The sequence below is a fragment of the Bombus affinis genome, chromosome 12, assembly GCF_024516045.1.
Source record: "Bombus affinis isolate iyBomAffi1 chromosome 12, iyBomAffi1.2, whole genome shotgun sequence".
In the NCBI taxonomy this organism is placed as follows: Eukaryota; Metazoa; Arthropoda; class Insecta; order Hymenoptera; family Apidae; genus Bombus; species Bombus affinis.
In genome coordinates, this window is record NC_066355.1 from 8,850,793 (window position 1) to 8,865,261 (window position 14,469).

Consider the following 14,469-nt stretch of genomic DNA (forward strand, 5'->3'; position numbering starts at 1 on the left):
ATCCGGGAGTAGGATATAATGGCGTGGACGGTGCAAAGCTGGCGGCGGAATATCGCGACGGGCCATCTTTGGTCTTTGTCTCGGTGACCTCTCCGACGAAGATTGCTTTTGGGTATTATACGAGAGACGTGGGCATAATACTCGCACTACCTGGCCGACTGCTTGTGCTACCACTATTCTGTATACTAACGGTATACGGCGCAACGTTTACTCGCATAACGGGCGACTGGTTTATGGCGGCCCACTAAGGAGAACTAAGTTCCCTCTATCCGAGTTACTAGCCGGTTTTCTACTAACCGGGCCTCGAGAAAGTCAGATTGCGATTTGATACGTCGCTAAAAAAAGACGCGCCACGCCGGATCCTCGCTGACAATTCCTGGCATGAGGTCATGGCTTAATTATTCACGTCCGACTCGCTATATTTTATCGACGAATTTGCTAAGTGTTAGCAATGTTTCTTCGGAACTTTAACGCCGGAGTTTCTATGGAATAATAAATAGATGGCCAGAGGCTGGCGAGACGCGTTTGTCACGAACTTTCTTACCACTCGCCATCAACTTTCCCCGTAGCGAGTTGTTTTTCCTTTTGATTATTATCGATAGCTTCTCAATTTAGATGCGAAATTTTGAGAAAACGTCAGAGGCGAAGATGATTTACGTTGGACAGCTTGAAATACCGGCGACAAAAATAACACACGGTCACGAGAGCCAGAGAAATTCTTTTTCTCTCTCGCTTCTGGATTTGCTCGCAGTCTCTAATCCTAGAATTTCCTTACGAAACGCAGGACGATGCCAGACGAATGACGGGGAGTAGCTTCCAGAGGATTAAACTAGCATTTCGAGAGATCAGACGACAAGACCATGGAGGAAGAGAATCCGGCACGAAACGATTCGTTTATGTAGTTTGTCCTGATTTTTCTCTCGTCAGATAACGGGCTCGTATCACAGGATACGGAGAGTCACTGCTGGAAATAAGAAGTCTGACGATCAGAAACGCGTCAAAGGCATGTTCCGCGACATCCCAACATCTCGTGGAATTTAGGTTAGGCGATAATGGCGCTTGTACGAGAACGAAAAAAGCATTTGTGCTCTCTGTACACGTCACGGTGAACCTTGATTCGTTTCGTGACGAGGTCGTTGTCTCTCAACGGACCTTGGTAATGAATATACCACGTTGCGCCATTAGAAAACAACCTCGAAGAGCGTGGATCGACGCCCGCAGGAATATTAGACGTCCTTCAATCGTGGCGAGTACGGCTCGATAATTTGGTCAAGTTGGAGTCGTGAAATAGATCGACGCGTTTCTAACACGAGTCCGCCTTAGAACCGGAATAGAACGAAACTGACAGCCGGCTGTGACCGTGCAAAAGTCGGCCAAGATCAACGAAAGGAGGAGTGTTGGTAATTCGTTTACATTGACACGAAGATGGTACATTTTCTACTTTCGAGTCGTTTCGATCAAAAACGTACGATAATTCATGAAAGCGTTTGAAAGTTCGTAGAAACTTTTTATCGATATATCGTGTGCGTTGTACAAAACTAAGAATGTATCGTTTAATAAATACGAATAAAGATATTTTATAACGCATAGAAGATTTCTATGGTAAGTGTTCAAATACTTTCGTGAGTCAGTCGGAACAAAGAAAAAAGAATCCTTTGTACGGCCGAACATTTCACAGTTATAGAACGTAAATGGGTATTCGTCGATATCGTTTGCGTTTATTGATACGTTAGTCGCATGATCGTATCTTGTACTTTTACACATATTTTTTTTTTTAAACAAAAAGATAATTGTTTTTAACGATGCGAGAAATATGGTTGAGGCTTATCGAAACCGGTTATTGACGCGTGCTCGGCGAATAATGTCGCATCCGCCAGATGGCAAAGCGAGTGAATTCGGAATTTGCTTTTATCAAATTTGCATTCCAAACGAGTCGCGGCAAAAATTGTAGTTTTTAGAGAAATATGAAAATTATCGGAACATTGTGTGAAACTCTGCGGTGAAAGCGATTGCTATGGGACATGGTGCGCGAGTTGAACGTTGCGGTCTATCAAAGCCGATTTTATTTTCACGCGACGATAAGCCAGCCTTTGAAACGTCGAAATGAATAATTACGTTCTCACAATAATGGTAATGGGAACAACCTGGCACGCTATTTCCGTCCGTTTGTTTACCTCTTTATTTCTGACTGCAAACCGGTCGGCCGGACGTTTCTCTGCGTTTTAAAATTCAAAACCAGACCTGGCTCGCGGTCTTTTGTTCCTCCGCGTTATCTAGTCGTTCTGTGTGTTCAGTTTCGTATACCGGCTGATCTCGTAAATTTCCGAAAAGACGGTAAATTGGGGAAAAACGTAGGAATCGAGATGGAGCGGGTCTCACAAAGGAAGTTCCAGTTAATAATTGAAGCACGGCCGGAAACCGTTGTACCGTCCTTGGCTGCTGGAAAGTGTGTTAAGCAACAATTTCACCGGCCTGCCGTACGAGTCCATTATTCGTAAAAGACTCGTTTCCGTCAGACTCGTTAGACGGCGATATTTTCTTTTTTCTTTTTTTCTTTTTTCAATAACTCGAAAGTATTCACGGGGCTCTGTGAGTGTTGGTTAACGAAATACGTCGGCAGAAGAAGGTTAAATTAATTAATCGACGTTTATTATCAAGCCCGTACCGTTGACCGTACAATTTCAGATATTCAACGACGGCTCTTTATCGTTTGATGAAAAGAAATAGCGGGACGCCGGTGAATGCGCGGAAGAATGGTTCCTCCATATTTCATGCGTCACGAAGATAGAACGAACGTGATCGAGACTCGATATTGGCAGCGAGAATAACGAAAAGTCGATCCCCCGCGAAGAAGGAATACGGATTTTCCACCGGTGGAAAATATTTTTAATGTATCCAGGATAAAAGAAAGAAATACACGTGAACGCGGCCAGTTGATATAAATTGCATCAGATTTCCGTTTTTCGAGGCTACGGGTTGCAAACGTATGAATAAAAGAAAGGCGAAATAACGTCTGCTATTTTGTTACTTTGTCGTTGCTAGCTAAAGAATCCAGTTGGCATTTAAGGTCTGCCATTGCGGAGCCACATTTGCAGCCTTTTAGGCTTGCTTAGACACTTACGTAATGGTCAGAACCGGTGTTCGGGCGAGCGTTACGGCAAAGTTGCGCAACTAAGCCGGAATAATAAGGATCCTTGATCGTTCTAACGAGGCTAGCTCGAAGCGACCGTCTGCGACCCTACCATTAGAAAGCAAAAGTTAAGGCTGCCGGCTCATTCTAGTCAATCAAGATTATTTCCTCCCGAGACGGCCTTGGTTCTTTTTTCTGTCCGTCTATTACCACGAACTACGCTAGCGAATCTCATGGGCCGCGCGACGTCCCGTCATCCTATCCACGCAAACAATGCGAACTTTCCAGGAAATCGGCAGCGGAATTCAACAAATTAGTCGAAACGAATACAACGTTCGTTCGTTACGCGATTCAGGGAATTAATTGCCGATGCAATTTTTCAACGAATCATCGATTGCATAAACTTTCGCAATTAATTTTCGCTGATAATTTGGAATTTGTTTCGACAATCGGTGCGATTCCGTTGGCGATATTGCGCTCATAGTTTTAATTAGAAATTCCGATAAAGAAGTATCGAGTTTCTTCGTTACTTATCCATGACTGTTGCAAGCAAAGTTCGATCGCTATCTTGTGGCGCAAACGACAGAGTTTATCTAATCTCTGATATAAAAGTTAATCTGTACTAACAATCTTTCTCCGCTAGAACGTACCCTAACGTTCGTCTCTGAAGTTTCAAAATCAAAAATGTGAATTTAAACGAGTAGAAATGTCGTAATCGTGTGCAAATTTGTACGCTCGAACGACAATCTCTTCGCAAACATAGCTCGATTATCTTCGATGTCGGAGTCTCGACGGGTTAGATCGTTTCTTTCTAATTGCAAACGTCCTCCAAAGTAGTGTGACCGTCTGTAACCTCTAACGGTGTTGGTAAAAAACTAGTCGTTAAATAAAGATTCTTATCCTTGAGTGTCTAGCACGTTACTGCTGGAAGGGAGAGACAACTCTCGAGGAGTCTGCTAATGCGATCGCGATAGACGCGATTTGCGAGGTACATCGCGTCACCGTCCAGCCACTACATTCTTAAAATCTACTATTCTACGTAAAGTTGCACGCCATTTACCTTGAATTTTGCGAAAAGTTTAACGTAACGTCTCCGCGTTTTTTTTTCTTTTTTTAAGAATATTTCATTTTCCATTAGAAATTTCACGAAACCGCTATTTTTAATATTCCTGCCTCGAAATTTATACAAAAGTTTAAGATCTTACACTGAATGTATCGGCGTTGAAATGTATACGAAAGTTTGAACTGTGAAATCTTCCAACTAACTTCTACGCTCTTTGACTATACATCTCTTGTTATTTTATAGCGAAGATATCGGAAAATCGCCCGAGGTTTCCGCTCTTTAGATCTTTGCATCGACGCGAAACTTTAAAATATTAAATTAGATATTTTTATATCGAACTTTCGCGTCCAACGTACGAACATTTTAAACTTACTTCTGCACTCTTGAAACAATCGCAGCAATTTGTTCGCCTAGCAGGATGAGAAACTTCGAAGGTTCGATCGATATTTCTCCTCGTTCGAGATTTTTCTCATACGCGTGTTTTCGTTCGTTTCTCTTTACACTTAGTCTAGGTAGCAGTGGCGGCATTTTTATAGATGCACGTTCCAGGAAGCAAAATATTTGGTTAAAACGTTTGCAACGGTTCGATGTTGGCTGCGTTGGTCGTGAGCAGCGTTAGGAGAGGAGAAATTCGAAAGTAGAGTGATGAATCGGGGAGGTGGACGATCATGGTCAGACACGTTCGGTGGGCAGCCATGAGCCGTGACGAGTCTGTTCGTGGGCGTAACGTAAACACTCGTTCGCAGACTAAGCAATCGAGGCGCGTTTGCGACGCGTCTAATCTTGCGGCCACTTGCACAGTCTCGTCTGCGTACTCGTAAACCCGACGTTTATGCGGACCACCAGACCGAACTTTATCACGCCGACGTTTCCGCGTTTCCTGGAAACGAGTCTCTAGTAGTCACGAGACGCGATAACGTGGCTCGACGAAATCGAGCTACTCGGTTAGGCGAGCGAATAAATTAACAAACGAAACGACAGCGACAGGTTCCACGTAGTTTCCTTGTTCGATTGTTACTCCGATACGAAATTAAAGTTCTATGTTTAGCGGTCGAATTAGTGAGTCACGATGAATGTGACTCAATCTATTTTTTTCTGGCATCAATTGACTCATTGTCTGAGCCGTATCAAACATGGAAGAAATTAAACCACTTAAGTCGCGATTGAACGAATCCAGACCGTCAAACTCGCGTTCTGAAATAAAATAGCGCGTCCTGATTTTAAGCTGGATATCAAAACACGTCAAGCATTTGCGTAACTTTTAATGGAATTAACTGGAACGTGTATCGGGATACGCGGCGCTTTCGAATCGTATTTAAGATTCCGAACGGAACGTCGCTAGCGCAGGATGCGGAAACGTGTCGCGAAACGAGGAAATTCCCAAATGATAGCGAGCGTATTAACACGCCGCACCGTCTCGGTAGATGCGTTTGATCGGACGTTGGAAAATTCCAGTCGAGTCACTTTCACGAAAACAAGCGAAACTTTTAATATCACGAGCCTGATCTTGACGAATCTTGGAAATTGGAACCGACCGCGTAGTAGATAAATAATAACTGAAAAATTTCTCGAACAACAAAATTGTTTGTTAATTCGTTGATAAAACAAGCCATTGGGCTCTTGTAGCATCGTGTTGGAAACGCGTTAACGCGTGGTATTTTCGCGAGAATCGCGAAACTATCGACTGACCGAATGCATATTTTTAAGCGGCTGGCGTAAACGCCATTAGATCGCGTCACGATCTATGACTCAATTCCTCTCGACTCCGCTTGACTCAGCCCAGTCTGTCTGTGCTAGGCACGACCTTCACAGTGTCACTAACCTATGTTACCGCGCAACTGGCCAACCAGACCCGTCTAATGCGTTCCCATCCACTGGAAGAACGCTTTGGACACGTTAATTCTTGATGTATTCCTAACACATCAGTGCCAGACTTCCGCTTGGCATCTCTTAGCCTTGAACTAGCATCGGTAACCTTGAGACCGTCTACGTGGGTTAGAAGCCACTTGTCCTATGAATAGACGTCGCGTACTGCCAGAATCTGCAGGCTGGAATGCGAACGAAAATATCGTTTCTCTACCGTACTTTTAAATCCAATGATGATTCTACTGTGAAAAATTTTATTTTTTTTTTCCTCTCATCATTATTTATAGACCCAACAATGCTCGATTATAGATCACTATATTTAAAGACTATTGGTAGGGAAACACGATGAGTCACATTTCGCTCCTTTCATAAAAGAGTAATTTTTAAATCCACTACGTCGTCGAAGCAATTCCACGTGAGAATTATTTTCGCATTTAATTTTCAGACTAAGTATCGTGTTTTTGTCGTCCACTCGAACGTTCTGTCAGATTGGGTTTTATATCGAATTGTTGTAATAAAATATTCTTTGCATCGCAGTTTGAATCGTCTGTTCTATTCGTTAACTTAGCGTTACATATTTCATAAAACAGTGGGTTTTCCCTGTTGAGAGGATGAGCAATGTTTGAATTACGACCGGGTTGCGTCTTGTCAGAGTATGTTAGCTTCCTAGAAATCATTATTAACTGATAACAAATATGTTTCCGAGCATTCCCATTCTTTGTTCTAACTTTCGATCAGGAAACGTTCGTTTGCCACTGCTCCGAGCACTTAGTATTCGATATTCGCGTATTCTTTGTTTTTAAATGATCATCTTACGACGTCGATGAGATAACGAGAATCGCTCGCGACACTACAGAGACCGAGTCAATTGATTAATTAAAATTCTTGCAAGTTTTCTCGTACAAGATTCTCGTAATCTCGAATGATAAAAAAATGACCAGATTCGTGAAGAATTCGAATGGCTGTCTACGATAGCTTCGAAGTTGCGTCGCGAATTTTTTAACCGAGCCGAACGAGAGCCATTTGCAACGGACGTTAGTCGGGGTCTGTGACCAGCGGTCAACGACGAGGATTAGACTCAAGGCCGAATTAGAGCGACCGTATATGGTCTGCCTGTGACGTATTCGAACGAAAACCTGAGATATCGTAACAACGTACGGTGTTTTAAAACGGACGTCGAACCGCGAAAAAGCTACCGCACGCTAACATCGTCTGACGCTTAATTATCGAAATTAGTAAATTTACTTTTTGAGGTAGAATCTATTATTGATAGATATTTTTCGCATAAAACATAGTATAGCAACTGTAATAGTTAAATCGACAGTCGAATCGTAAATAGCTCGCATATAGCAGCGTCGCATCCTAGCAACGGTGTAAAAATATTTTTATTCGCCTTTTAGCTTGAATTTGTTCATCGATATGCAGCAGGTCTACAATCACCGTGACGATCGATGGATCGATCGGGTAGTTGCGTAACAAGAAACCGCAGGATTTCTGAATACTCGAAAGCACGATGTTTACAGCCTACGCGATCGTGTTTATCGCGTGACTTCATTCACCCGTCGAATGCCTGTCTCGACTATTTTCATTCTTCGAACTGGCGAGCTGTTGAACGTCGCGAGAGCGTGCATACGCGTGAAACACGAAATAGCTTGGGTGGTCTGGCGAGAGCGGCGTTAAAAGAAATCGCAGCGAAATAAGTTGCAACTTCTCGAACGTCACGATTCTTTAGAATTTGACGAATCAAAAAGAACGAGTAATTCGGACAAGATTTCGTCTTTCGTCTACGGGGAATACCTTTTCGACCGATTTCTCGGTTCCTGGAAGCATCATTGAATGACTCTTTCGCGATTCTATAGAACCTGCAGAGTCAAAGGAACGCGTAACGTGGATTTTTTCAACCTTTCGTACATTGTCTACGAATGATACATTTTTGCCGAATGTCTCAATGGGACGCCATTGAGAAATTTCAATGCGAGATACGTGGCAAAAAATCGCACGCGGACCAAGCTGCGAAAGATGGTAGTCTGGCTCGCGCGACTCGCCGATTCGCGGCAAAGGTGAAAGGCCTGGTATATGGGACACCGGCTGGCCAGAACTCGTCTACGTGGTATCCTTTTCTTGACGGTACGTCTACAGGACGTATTGGAAGGGAGAGAATCGCGAGACGAGGGGCTCGGGGAGTGATTTTAGCCGTACCTTTTATGGGGAAGGCGAACGACCACCGAGAAATCGGAACGCGAATCGCTGGACTATGCTCTTCTTTTAACTCGCTTGTTCGAATACTTTCTAACAAAGATGGGATGAGACCGCGATCGCTTGTCCTCAATTCGATGCAACTCCATTCTCCGCGATTCAGCGCTGTATCTTCGTAGGAGGATGTTTGGAAACGTGATTTTCGTCTTGCGATCCGAGTGATCTAAACATCCAGCGATAACCATCGCGTAACTCGTACAGTGCGCAGATATTTTATACATAATTGTAAAATATTTTTATGTACATACATAAATCGAAACTTGCGATATCGAATGCCTTGCGCCAGACGATACTTTTGGAGTGTTTAGACTTAAAACGGGCGCTTTTGTGACATTCGCGTGCTGTTTGTAAAATATAAGCAACGTCTGGTTGAAAAGAAACGTATAGCGAAAGTATTTAAACAATGTTGGAAAAGAATGTCCGAGAGAAGCGTTTGACGAAGGAGCTATAAAAACGAGCTATAAAAGCGGAGCAATGTGGAGGAAAATATTTGAAAAACACATTTAAACAAACACGAAGGATATAACTACGAGAAAGCGAGGAAAAATTCTAGGAACGCTATTCACCGACGGTCGTCCGGTTAATTGAAATTGGTTCGATTCTACCAGCGGAAAGATCGCCAGAAGGCGCGGACAACATTTAGCGAGCATTCCAATCGAACTGGTCGCGGGAGAGCGTGGTCGGGAGTGGCGGTCGATCGCTTCCTCGTTCTGCCGGTCTCGAGGAGAATCGAGCCGAGAGCACAGCGTCGACTAGTTTGTCGGGCGAGCCGTTTAGCATCCATGTAAAAAAGATTCCCGATGATGCCCGGACATCGTTACTAAGCCGTCGCTACGCCGGTGTGAGCGATCTAACAGAAAAGGAACGGGAGAAACGCACCGTAGGAGCAATGCCCCTTGGGTCAGGGTCAGTACCCTTTGGCACAAGCCACTCGAACCGCAGCCACGCACGTTCACGCACACGCGCTTCAAACTCGCGCCTGCACACGCACACGCACACCTGTGTAGTGCTGCCTTTCGGTACCGATAACTAAATCCATCCTAACAGACGAACTCTTCGACACGCGATTTCTGTGGAAGTTCGGCGATTTCGTTCCCAGTCCTTTTCAACGTATGCGACGAATTCAATGCGACGCATTAAACGCAGCGAATTCAATGCAACCGATCCGCTGTCTCTTTTTTCGAGGACTAACGTTCGTCCGTTTACGTTCGGAACGTTCCACTTATGTTAGACGGTTAACCGACCGATCACCGAAGCGGTCTTGTTATGCAAAGAAGTGCGCCTAGGTTTCGTTTCTCATTCGGCCAGCTGTAGAGGCGGCCGACGCGATCTGAAATTGTAATCGTAACGTGTCGTCGTGCTGTTCTGGATTACCGTTTCCTACGGTCGGTCCCTTTGACCGGCGATATCGCGATTCAAAGCCTGCTAGACAAGCCACGCGTTCACTCGAATGAAACAACCTTGGCCAACCACTCTAGGAATTTATGTCTATGTCTACGTCTAGCCTGTGTCTAGCCAAGCCGAGCGTGACTAGGAACTATCGTCTTTTCTATCTCGAGTTCTTCTCGAGGTCGTTGTCTGGAACTCGTATACGCGCGTGAAAGTATTCGAGGTTTGTGTACGTCGTGAGCCACGTAACGTACGTCGTACACGAGCGTGAATCGAGATTTTTTATCCTTGTTGTCTTTCGTTATAGGCACGATGACATTAGATAACGTGGACGTAACATCGTAAGATGAAGCAACGCGCGAACGACGCGGGATAACGAGTTGAATCGTAGCGAAATATGCGAATCGTTATAGGCTATCTATCTATTTATCATTTACAATTTTATAACAGTTCGGTTTAAGCTATGAATTAATTATCGTCGGATCGACAATTACTGCAATTTCATACAACTCGACGTCTATTACATAATTATGATTTAAATCTAATTCCGGTATCGCTGAACAAGCCCTGTGTATCCTCGCATAACGTAACGCTGTTCGAATCGATAATCGTTTGATCGCAATTAAATCGGAGACGGAGGAGTTGGCAGCGAAATTTTATACGGTGTTACGTAAATCTGCCTGATTATCGATCCGACCAATCGCATCCGCGATGAATGAAATCCGTTTCTTTAGTTTTCAAACGTTGTGTAACGAGCTAACGATCCATCTTTTACTATCTTTTAAGCTATCTTTTACCAGCAATTTTATTATTTTCGTTATTCATTTAATAACGCACGAGATCGAAACTTTTTGCTATACAAAGTGTTACGATTAGACGTAGCTCGAACTATTGTAAACGCAAGAGGCCACGGTGCTGTGTCACTCTTAGGCTCTGTGAACATTCAATAGCGAAATACAGCTACGAATGATCGACAAACGGAACGAGCAGGCGACAGTAAAAGAAGAATAAAATGGAAAGTATTCGTCTAAGATAAGAGGTCCGGATGCTGGTGAAATTACGATACTCGTATCATTTCATTATCCAGTACCCTAAAGGGATATCCATCCCATTAATCGGGTAAACGAATAAAACTGGTATCTCGTCCGCATACCGGGGATTTCAGGTTGATAACTATCCGATAGCAATTAAAACGAAAAGCTAAGATCGGCTGCGAACTAACAGCTCTGTCGGAATGAAACGTGTAATCAGGTTTAATCACATTAATCCACGAGCCCCGATACGCGCTGGCAATTAAGATGATACGTACCCGGTTCGAAGCGGTTCCCTTCTCCCGTCGAGTTCCCCGAAGTCGATTCGCCAGCAGCGGAGCTTGCGACTCCCGCGAATAAGGGCCGGGTAATGGTCAAAAATCGATACGCGTGTCGATAAAATTGTAGCGAAAATTTCCGGTAAATTACTGGTTGTCGGGCTACTTTCTTACAAGAGGAGTTTCTTCGTAATCACCGCCGCGTATCCGGCTCATAGGCGCTAACTTTCTTACGCTAACTGCGTGGACGTCGACCAGACAGATGGCCCGGTTCCCCATCGAGGCAATTAGGGAGGTAGCGGTTGCTCGTAACGAGGAATCTTCCCCACTCTTGGTGCTTTCGATCTTTACAAAATCGCGTTGATTCTCTACGGAGGCCCACGGCAGATCGTGATCTACCTCCTCCTTCTCGCGATCCTCTTTGCCCTCGTTCCGATAGCTACGCGACACCGCTTCGAGAGTGTGTCGAGCTTTCCAACCTCGAGCACCGTGTTATCTTCCGACGCACCTTTTGAATACCAAGACTCATCTTGGACTGCAGTACACTCGATCTACCAATTATTTAAATGAAAAGACCACTATCGTGGATACTGGGTTATACTCTCTGGAACGTTGTCTCGCCCCGAATTCGAGAATTCGCTCGATCGATGAACGTTGTTCCTTGCGATGTTCCACGAACTATATCGGTATGTATTCCGAGCGAGACTTGTGTAAAGAACGATAGAGGAACGAGATAAGAATTTCCAGGCAAACGTACGTACACGCCGTGTTCCCATGGTGCGACACGATTTCTATGAATATTTCCGGGAAAGCCGAGTCGATGCTCTAGAAATTGAGAATTCTCACGGTTGGCTACCTCTCAAGATGGAATAATGGTAATTTATCAGACAGTTTTTATCTTCCGATTATAAATCTCCTTTGCAATTAGGTTATACCAAGCACCTCTTAGACATCGGACGATACCAACGTCGGAAAAGTCTACAAAAATGTTTACGTTCGTTTCCTGTGCTCTTCGATCACGTTTATCGTTTGATTAATCAATAACGTCTTAAAGCACCAAGTACTTGCGTACACGACATCGATGGTGAAAGGGTTAATTAGTTACAATCCTCTTCCAACCTCTTCTTTTTCAGCTTCTTTCGTGTTTCTGTCGAGCACTCCTAACGACAGAAAGTATTTCCGTTTCGTTGGAACCAAAATGGTAATTCGTTTAGAAGAAAGATACCAAGCAGACGTGATATCTTCTTGACAGAGTCGGTCTCCGTAAGCGTCGTAATCGGAATAAAGGAGTAGTTAAGAGCGGACTGAGAGGCCGGAAATAATTTCCCTCTCGATGTCGCCCCTTTAACGAACCCTCGAACGTGCCCCGGCGTTCACCCTTTCTAAATCAGTGACGATCATCGAGAGGCGAACGAGGCAATGAACCAATCAGGCCTTCGATCGGGAGGGTTGAGAATGGGGTCGCACCCTGCAACGCCGCTTGGCAAGACTGCCGTCCTGAAGACAAAGAACTGCTCGGGACGAGAGATGCACCGAGTATAGCGTATCCGCTTTTGAAAAACAGGATGTTTCGATTGAAATATTTCTTGGAAAATTATCAGAGTATGTGCACTTTGTGGAAAATCAATCGCGAGACTCTGAGCATAAAAGAAACACGTACAGTTCCGCGCGAAGGTATTCGTCGAAATCTTTTGGGAACATGTCGTACGTATTATACGAAACATCTCAAATTTTACCCACATAAGCATGATAGTCGTGCCACATAACAATGCGATACAGCGGGATTTCGAAATATTTTATATGACACACACACAATATGCACGTAAAACGATAAGTGATCAAATACTTGCTTGAGCGACTATACATCTCCTGTGTCGAGTTTAAGTATAATATTAAATTTTTATCGATACGCCGGCTGCGCCGTTTCCTGACATTTTCTATGCGTGGTCGCAACCCGCGGGAATATCGCGGTAGATAAAACGATCTCGATGCCTCTAAGCAGACGAAACGTCGTCATGGAAATCTATGGGAAAACGAAGACGACAAGAAGTTGTTCCTAAAGAGAATATGAATGATTGCGTTACGTCGGTTAGAATGTCGCAGAGATGAAAAAAATCTGCTGACAGTAGACGTTTCGTGCAACGTTGTAAAGACGAGAAAAGAAGAGAATTTTCACTTGTAAAACGACACTCCTCCAATGGTATTTGCCCTTTACGGAAAGATTATTCGCGATAAGCGCTCCTCGTTAAGCTTGATCCGTCGATAACGCGATCGACAGTTCTGCAACGAAGCCGTTGAATGTTTCGCGTGCCTTCTGATATTTCATTCTCCGGTTATCTGTTCTTATCGGGCGTCGTACTTGTCGCGTCACCCAACGCCCATTACCCACTATCCTCGGCGAACACCTCGCTAGAGTCGAATAGAAATAAAATCGTAAAAGAACAGACGTTGCTCGATGAATCTTCCTTTTCTCGATTTGTTAGGGAAGCGAGTGATGAATTTCTGCTTGGAGGGACGCCTAAGGAAACGAACGCGGGGTAACTGCGGCCCGGGTGTCCCGTTTCGCTGTCAATTTCCTTGACAGATAACTGCTCTTCCGTTATTCGGGATCAGCCCGGGAATTGTGGCTCGACGAAACCGGAGGCTATGCGTATGCATCCATCAACTAGGGTGACGAACGTACATTCGTGTCTAGAAGCCGATAGAATGTCGCAGATGTTGACCCACTTTTACATTTCCAGCTGCAGAAAAATTCTCCAGCGTGGAAAGAAGCGACGCGATGGCGAAAATCGAAGTCTCGTGGTTTCAAAGTAGGATTAACGCCTGGAGCAACGGGTTGCTTAGCCGAGCAAAGCTCGTAAATCCAGCGTAGATTCGGCGAATTAGCTAACCGCGCAGCGTCAAGCTCGCGCCGCTGTAAATTCTCAGATTAAAAACTTTTAATCGGACTCTGACTGAAGCACGGGCCGTGAACCTTGCTACTTTGCAACCGTACTCCCACGCGATTACGTGTTCGTGGAAAACACCAACTCGATCGACCGGTTTTCTTGCTCTATATGATTTAACGATGAACGAAAGACAGATCGATCCTAAAAGAATCGATTTCTGACTTAATATATGCATAACGATAGGTACGTATATAGTGGAATTTTTATCTCGTCGATGATACAACTGTGATAATTGCGCGATTGTATTTTTTGACAGTATGAACGTACTTATCCCATTTACTATCATACTAATAGTAACGTTACGTGAATTTACGGGCAAGATTTCATTTATTGGAACGGAATTAACGTCCGACTGAGCTAACTGTCTGAACGTAAGCACCTATTACGTAAACGAAAAACAAGAGGCAGCGGGAGGGAAGAGGGGGGAAATTGACGCTCCCTTACTATATGAAATCCAATTACATAAACTGTTTGTCCGGTGACAAGTTCAGATAAATGGAGTTCCACC

At 44.2% G+C, this 14,469-nt stretch overlaps 1 protein-coding gene across 1 annotated transcript in view; it reads left to right on the forward strand.

The window, feature by feature from the left end:
- LOC126922705 (uncharacterized) overlaps positions 1-14,469 on the forward strand; it is a 56,464-nt gene that overhangs the window by 29,404 nt on the left and 12,591 nt on the right. The window lies entirely within an intron of this gene.